We start from the raw sequence: 9146 nt of genomic DNA, 5'->3' as shown, positions 1-9146 counted from the left end.
TGAAAAAAGTATCAGACTCTGACACTCTTACCAGGAAACTAAAAAAATGGAAGAAACTAGGGCAGGATACCATTGTGATGGGGCTACACCACACCTGAAGGAAAAGAGAATACTATCCAGCTGAGATCATCTCTGTCTACCAAGAAGTTACTTGGGTCAGAAATTTAGGCTAGTGAAAAGTAAATTTCCCAAAGAGGGAGGAAGCTGAGATAAGTTTAAGGTCCAACCTTAGAAATAAACCCAACACCAAAGATCTGTCAAAAAAAATGAATGATAGGAACTATAAAGGGAAAAGGCTAAAATGACTAAAGATTAAAAGTATAAGCTGATACATCAATAGGAAAGATGCATAAATTAAACATGAGTTACAAGATATCTAAAAGATTGCAAATTTTTCTAAATAAACATTGTCAGACCAAAAAAAAATCAAGCAAACTCTTGTCGAAACACAGAACTGTGTATTCTCAAAAAATCATGAAAACACAGACATATTCCTGAATAGTACAAGAGAAAAATTGGGATCTTAAGATCTTAAACAGGAAGAAATGGCAGAATTCATGACCTGCACCAAAATAATAATAATAATAATAACAATAGAAAGACAGTTCCAGAGTGACGAGCCTCTTCAAAGAACTAAAGAGAGAATAATAGATTGGAAATTTTAAAAAGCCCGTGAAGTCTCTTAATAGCAAGCACAGAATGAGATATACAGTTTCAAACAAGGCCGATTCATTTTGCTTGATGATCTATTCTTTTCAAAGAAAGGCAAGCTGAACTAGAGGGTAGAGGTGATTGACATAAGAGGCAGAAACAGAGAGAAGGTCAGAGACAGACAGAGACTGACAGAATCACATAGATACTACTACAATATCCTATCATTCATTCTTTGCCCTTTTAAGAGTTAATAAAATCATACTTTAAAAGAGAGATGACTAACTTATTCTTCCCAGTCATTTTCAAAATCAACAAGTCAAACTTCCTAATTCAATTATCTATCAGTAATGCAGTAAGGTTGGCAAACTAGATAGAATGTTGCCCATGAAGCCAAAAATTTTCAGAGCCTGTTCTTCCAGTATACCAATTCCTTTCTGATTTAGTCCATCATTAAGTTCATAAACTCCTATCTTCCCTGTGAGAGTTCTCCCCTGCTAAACTCAGACTTCCCTCTTTCAAAAATTCCCCTGGTTTCAATCCCATCTACTTCTACAATTTTCCTGCAGTCCTTCTTCTGGCTTAAAGACTCTGAATGATCATTCCTTTTGCTGTTCATACATGAGTTAGATGCAGGGATGTCACACCTTCCCACTTATTTTCTACCTTCCTTCTTCACATTTATGGAACCTCACAAGCCACACTTAGGCCCCACCAAATACATTAAGATACACTGTAGGGATTAGGGGTTAGGAGATTTATTTCATGTTTCTTCAGTTCTACTTCTCCACCTTAATTCTATTTATTTAAATTCCACTTAGGTCTTAAACCCTCTTTATATTTTTATCATTTGCATACGTGTGTGTGTACGCACAGAGAAATAGACTCATATAGACATGTCAGTCATTCTCTTTAAAATAATTTCTAGCCATACTTTTTTACATTTTTATTGTTTGAAGTATTTGCAAATTGGATATTCTCCTCCCATCAGTATTTGGTGTTTTACTTTGCAGAAATTCATGAAATGCCCCATTTTGTTGAATGCTCATCTTATTTTTTATTGACAATTAGTTTTTGCAGGTTTGTTTTAGCATTATCTTTTGCTTCTTTTCTGCCAATCTTCCTTCTAATTCAATATTTTTGTATTTCAAGTTTGATATTTTCTCTTTCACTTCTTTGTATAAACATTAACATGGAATCTAGTTTTTCTAATTTTCTATACTTCTGATGTAAAAGCTAGGAATTCTATTTTATTTCCTTCTAATATATTCTCATGTAGATTTCATTTTTTCAAACTATTATGAAATACATGCTCTTTTGGCAATCTACAGAATTCTGCTTTTCATCAGACATTTTTTTTCTTTGTTTTTTTAATACTTGTTAAGAGAACTTATACTCTCTTTAGTGACAGTAAATTTTATTCTAGTTTTAAGATATTCTCTGTAGATTTATCTGTTTGTGCTTTGTTTTTAAAGAAACTTTTTTCTTTTGAAATCTGTTTTTTTCAGTCCTTTTTTACCCTTCTCTGCCACCACACACAAAAAGAATTGCTATAAATGTTTGTCCAAATAGGTCCTTATACTTTCTCCGTGATTTTCTTTGGGATATCTAGCAATGGTATCTCTGGTAGAATTGTGACTTTGGGGACATAGTTTCAAATTATTCTCCGGAATGGCTGCTCCATCTCACTGTTCTACTACTGAAGCACTGAATTGTTTTTCTATAACTCTTCTAACACCTGGCATTTTCTTCTTTTATCATTTTTAACCTAATAGGTATGAGGTGGGACTTCAGTTCCTTTCATTTATATTTCTCTAATTAGTAATGATTTAAAACATTTTTTTCTAGATCACTCCTATCCTTTGGAAGCAACTTCTGCTCATTTCTGCTTTATAGAATATCTAGTTTCCCTCAAAACTCAGATCAAATTCTGCTTTCTATATTAAACCTTTAAAAATTTCCTCCCAACTAGTTCATAGTGTCTTATCCTGCCCCAAATCTTCTTGTAGTAATTCTTGTTTATAATTATGTATATTGGGCCTTTTCATCCTTGGTAGAATTTAAGCTTTCTGAACATATAAACTGATTTATTCTTTAAATCAATCATGCCTAACAAAATCTCTGGAATGATCAGGCTTTTTAAAAGTTCCTTATTATTTCATCATCCCCCTTACACATACATATATACATACATATTTATAAACTTGTTTAGGATAGGGTCTGTATATTTAATATCTGTCTTTCATATGCCTACAACAATCTTTGGCACCTAGTAGATGCTCAATTAACACTACTAATTAATTCAGTAAATTTTCTTCCATCATTTGGAGCTTGTATTATGACTTTTTACCTAGTATATACGGTTCTAAAAGATAAAAGCCATGACCTTATTTTCTTTGCAGTTCCCAAAACGTCCAAAGCAGTTCCTTGAATACGAAAGACAGTTGATATGTTTTGTTAACACGAATCTACAGAAAAACCAAAGGGTTCTTAAGTTATAGCATGTAGGATATGGGTATGACATAAGGAAAAAACTGTTTCCTTTTGGATAGAAGAGCCAGGAAGCCCTGGAGTTAAGATAAGGATTTATTACCCATGTAACCAAAGACTAGTAATTTAGACCATAATGATAGTGATCATAATAAAGAATTTGAATTAGTAACTATCTATAGATGTGGAATTTCCTCCTAAAATCTCTCTGTGTCCTTTGGTTCTTCAAAGAGAAATATGAGAATTCTCCACCAATAAAGGCAAGAACCCATCTATGACATCTGATCTTGTACAATTCCACAGCCTATTGCAAATGCTTCATTAAAGAATTATTCAATGCATTAGAGACCTTCTTCTGTATCTCTTAAGATTTCATCAACATTAGTTAAATTAACCTCTATATCTATTATATCTGATTCTCCCCACATGACCAGTATGTGTCCTTTTCCAACTATGCATGACCTTAAGTGATATTTTTCATGTTATTTCTTATATGACATCATAACTAATATCATATCCCCTATGCTTCTTTTTGCATTGTTCTTTGGGTAATGTACAGCCTTGATTCCTTTAAGACTGTGTTGTTCCATGTTTCAGAGTCATGTATCACCAGCAGATTATCGATGTTGAAAGGATGGGTTTTGGCAGCAGGATGCAGTTCTTGTTCACTGGATGCACCATGCAATTTCCCAACTGCTCAATACAGGCCAATTTTCTCCTATAATTTGTCTCCAATCTCAGCTCGTTGTTGAAAAGCAGTGCCTGTCCAAGGTCTATGTACAGATAGATTAACTCAGTGAGCTGGTAATCTAACTTCATTTCAAAATGTGATCCACGTGTATTTCTTCATTCACTTGGTTCTTCCTGTGTGGTTCACTTATGCCAGTCACACCGAATGCCTATCTCCTGAAGGAACATGAATAATACCCTAGGGTTTGATTCAATAAACAAAATATATTTGAAAATAGTACCATGTGTAGAACTTGATGATTCACAGGTAATTCCTTTCTAAGTGGACTTTGCATCAGTCTCTATGACATTGGCAAACACCTTTGGACAACAGTTCCCTCTCCATTTTGTGCCTTGCTTGATATTAATAAGCAGAAAGATTACTGATCAAAGTAACAACTGTACTTTTATATGTCAAATTCTTATTTATATTTTTATTTAACTTTATTTATTTTTATTAATAAAAAAGGTTTTTCTCTTCCTTTTTTCTTCCCCTTCCCCAGAAAGGGAAAAATAACTCAAAATATATTAGAAACATGTATGGTCAAGTAAAACAACTACACGGGGCCATTCCAAAAAATATTCCCTTATATTCACACTGAATCTATTACCCATCCAAAAATAAGGTGATAAAATATTTCAACATGGATCCTCTAAAATTGTGGTTAGCTGTGGCATTGATCAGAGTTCCTAAGTTTTTCAATGTTATTTGTCTTTACAAAGTCATGTAAATTGTATTCAGGGTTTTTCTCTTCATTTTCTAACATTCTATATAAATCTCAGGTTTCTTTAAACCTATTTCTTATAACATAAAAATATTCATTTTTATTTATGTCATTATTTGTTCAATCATTCTTATTGATCAGTACCACTTCTAGTTTCCAATTTTTTTGCCACCACAAAAAGGGTTGATATCAATATCAATATCAAAGTGTATGTACATAGGTATGTATATAAATGTAAGTATATATTCATTTGTGCATTGCATGTGTGTTTTTTTATAACAGCTCCTCCAACATTTGCAATTTTCAACTTTGCCAATCTAATGGGGTGAGGTAGAACCTCAAAGTCCCTTAAGTTTACCTTTCTCTAATTATTCAAGATTTTAGGTAACTTTTTTCCGTATGATTTTTGAGAGCTTGATTGATAATTTATGTGTTTGTTTTATACCTTGAAACTTTGTTATAGTTTTTAATCATTTCAATTAATCTTTAGTTGACTCATAGGAATTCTCTAAGTAAATCATATTTTTCTCCACAAAAAAAGATATATTTGTTTCTTTTTTTCCTATGCTTATTCTCTCAACTTATTTCTCTTTTGTTAATGCTTTAACTAGCTTTTTGAACACATGTCAAATAATAATGGTTATAATGGACATAACCTCTGATGTTACAGAAACGTTCTCTCCCCCATTATCTGTGATGCTTGTTCTTGATCTTAGATGCTATGTATCATGTTAAAAAATGTTCATTTGTTTCTATTTTCTAGGTTTTAAAAAATAAAAGTAGATGTTATATATTATCAAAAGCTCTTTTAATATGAGATATCATTTGCTGTTCTTACCATTAATATGGTATATTGGGTTAATAGTTTTCTTATATTGAATAAACTTCATCTCTGGCATTATTTCAACTTGGTTATAATTTATAATCTTTGTGATATATTGGTAGAGTCTCACTGATTTATTTAATATTTTTGTATAAATATTCACTAATGGAGTCAATCAATATTTTATTTGGTTTGACTTCTTAGTTTAGAGATGAAGGCCTTATTTCCATAACAGAAAGAAATTGCCAGTACCCTTTTTTATTTTTCAAAGAGCTTAACAAATATGAGAATTTTTTAAATATTTTAATTGCTTATAAATCCATCAGGTCCCATTTTTTCCCCTTTTTTGGGAGCTAATTTATGTTCTGTTGGTTTTACTGTTAAATTTATTTTTCTGAATTTGCATTGAGTCACTTTTTTGTTGTTCTATTAAGTTGGATACTTGTTTTTTTTAAATATTCATCCATTTCATTGAAGTTGTCAGTGCAATTGGTATATAAATGAACATAATTGTTTCTAACAATTTCTTTAAATTCTTCATCATTTGTTGAGAGTATCTCCCATTTATTTTTGATATTGATAATTTTGTTTCCTCTTTTTTTTATTCAACTAGTTAATGACTTGGCTGTTTTATTGTTTTCTCCCAAAAAAAGTTCCTATATGTGTGTGTGTGTGTGTGTGCATGTGTGTGTATCAGTAAATTGCTAACTAGATAAGAGCTTGTTGCCTGAGAATTTTTTCTTCCAATACATGTTTTCCATAAATTTATGGTCTATTCTAGATATTCTGTTGAGTTTCAGTTATACAGTCAAAAAAAGTCAACTTTCAATTATTCTCACCTTAAAGATTTTTTTAATGCCTGCTACAGATTGCTTTATAACCTTTTGGTTTTTGAGATTGTGTCTCTCATCAAACCCCTAAGGATATCGAGTCCAAATTAGATGAGTACAAATAAACTAAAAGGTAAAAAGAAACTGAAAGTTCAATTAAATAAATAATTTTTAAAAGTACCAGATAGACAGATCTAGACCAATAGCAAGAAGGATGGCTGAGATTCTATGACTGAGATCAGAATTTTCATGTGACTATATATAACAAAATTATAAGAGAACATTAAGTCTTGGAAAAATCTAGCAACAAGAAAACAGTCAATATAGGTCTTACCTGGTGTCAATACAGGCGGAATAGGAGTATTCATGGAGAATTGTTACATAGGATGGTGTGGGATCTAAAATCATTGATGACAAGGATAATTCCTTCCATTGCCTTTTATGAATGGATATTAAGCAATAGAAGAAGGCTACCTTCAAGGTTTTATCTTGAAAAGAACAGGGCTTGCATTTTTTAAAAAAATCTAAATCCACAGGTCCTTTCTATCAAAATTACTTTCTCGCAAATGAAATTACTCATTTGTCCCTGTTGCAAGGATTTGATTGTAGTCAAGATACAGTAGTAGTAATATGACCATAAAGTTAAGAATATTAGAATTAGGTAAACCAAGGAAGACAGCTTTAGAATTATATGTGATTGTAGCATTCAATTTATACCATTCTATCCTAGTAAATTAAACCCAAGCTTGTCAGAGAAGAAAAAACCATCTTCACTCATAAGGGGACCCATTCTGGACCACTGGTCAGGTTCTCTTTAATCCCCATAGCCCATACATTTTTTTGCTGGCACAAGGGTTGGGAACTAGATATTGGAGGAAGGACTTCCAGGGGCAGAGCCAAGATGGTGGAGACAACACATATTTCTCTCTGACCTTCTCTCCAACCCTCACACTAATTATGAAATCTAGCCTTGGAATTATCTCTGGACCAGCAGAACCCACAAATATTGAAAGTGCAACAAATTATCAGCAGAAGATAATTTCTAAGATTGCTAGAAAAGATCTGTTTCAATTGGAAATTGGAGGGAGGCAGCCAGCACAAGCAGCTGAGTACAAACATCAATGCAGATAGCACAGAGTCCTGGGGCATTTCTGACTCCATTGGTGTTTCTTACTCTTTGGGCAGTGCAGACTCCATGTGGCAGAGAATCTATGGGGAATAATCTACAAGAATCTACAGCAGTATTGGCCACTCTACCCTGGTTGCAAGCCAGTAGATCAGCAGAGAAGTTATAAAACATCCAATACAAACATAAAAGACAAATAGTGAACCCCAAAACACCAGAATCTTACAGTACCTGGCCACCACACCCACCCAGCACTGGGAGTGAATCAGCACTGACCTAGTACAGCTATGTGGCTTGAAAACCTCCCCTGCCCTAAAAGTAGACCTTAACTTTAAAAAAATATGAGTAAAAAGCAAAGAGGACTCTAACAATTGACAGCTCAAACCCTGAGGAGACTAAAGGCAGATTGTCTCCAGATGAAGCCCCAAAAGGTGATATAACCAGTCCCCATCCCACAAGGCTCTCCTAGAAAAAAATTAAAAGGATCTTAGAAGAGAGCTAGAAGAAAAATGAGGAAAAGAAATGAAAAATTTGCAACAGGGATTGGAAAAGGCAACACAGAAACTATCTGAAGAAAATTCACTACAAAATAGACTTAGTGAAATGGAAAAGGCATATAACTCATTAAAAGATAGATTTGATAAAATGGAAAAAAGAAAGCAACTCCCAGAAAAACAGAATTTATTATTTATAAATTATTTATAAATTTTTTTTATAAAAAGAAAATAACTCCTTAAAAAACAGAATTTATGGAATGGAAAAAGAAAATAACTCCTTAAAATGGAGAATTTGTGAAATGGGGGGGAAATCCATAAAAGAAAACAATTCATTTAAAAATTCAATTGGACAAATACAAAAAGAAGTCAAAAAAGTAAATGAAGAAAATAATTCACTAAAATTCAGAATTGGACAAATGGAAATGAAGGACTCCATGAGACAACATGAATCCATCAAGCAAAACAACAACAACAACAAAAATGAAAAAGTAGAAAAAATGTAAAATATCTAAATGGGAAAACAACCAACCTGGAAAGTAGATCTAGGAGAGACAATCTAAGGATTATTGGACTCCCTGAAATACATGATGGAAAAAAGAGCCTGGATGCTATCTTTCAGGAAATCATCAAAGAGAACTGCCCAGATGTCATAGAATCAGAAGGTAAAATGACCATTGAAAGAACTCACCAAACACCTCCTGAAAGAGACCCCAAAATTAAAACCCCAAGGAATATCATGGCTAAATTTGAGAACTATCAGACCAAGGAAAAAATATTACAAGCAGAAAGAAAGAAACAATTCAAATACCAAGGACCCACAATAAGGATTACTCAAGACCTAGCAGTTTCCACTTTAAAGGATCAAAGGAACCTGATATTCTAAAAGGCAAAAGAACTTGGAATGTGGTCAAGAATAAATTATCCTGCTAAATTAAGCATTTTCTTTCAGGAAAGAAGATATACATTTAATGGAACTAGTGAATTTCATTTATTTTTTTATTAAAAGACCAGGGCTAAACAAAAAATTTGACTTCCAAATATAGAACTCAAAAGAAGGATGAAAAGGTAAAAAGAAAAAAAATGAAAACTGTATTCTGTTATAGGGATACACTGCAAATACATGTACAATTTGATTTTACTGTTATAATATAAAAAAGAAACTAGAGATGGAAAGGGTATTGTAACAGAAAAAGGGGGTAAAGTGGAGGTGAAATAAGGGAAATTACATCTCAGGAAGAGGCAAAGAAAACATAATTGAGGGAAAGAAGGAAGGGT

The sequence above is a fragment of the Sarcophilus harrisii genome, chromosome 6 (genome assembly GCF_902635505.1).
Source record: "Sarcophilus harrisii chromosome 6, mSarHar1.11, whole genome shotgun sequence".
Taxonomy (NCBI): Eukaryota; Metazoa; Chordata; class Mammalia; order Dasyuromorphia; family Dasyuridae; genus Sarcophilus; species Sarcophilus harrisii.
The sequence above is the reverse complement of the archived record's forward strand: the minus strand, read 5'-3'. Positions refer to the sequence as shown.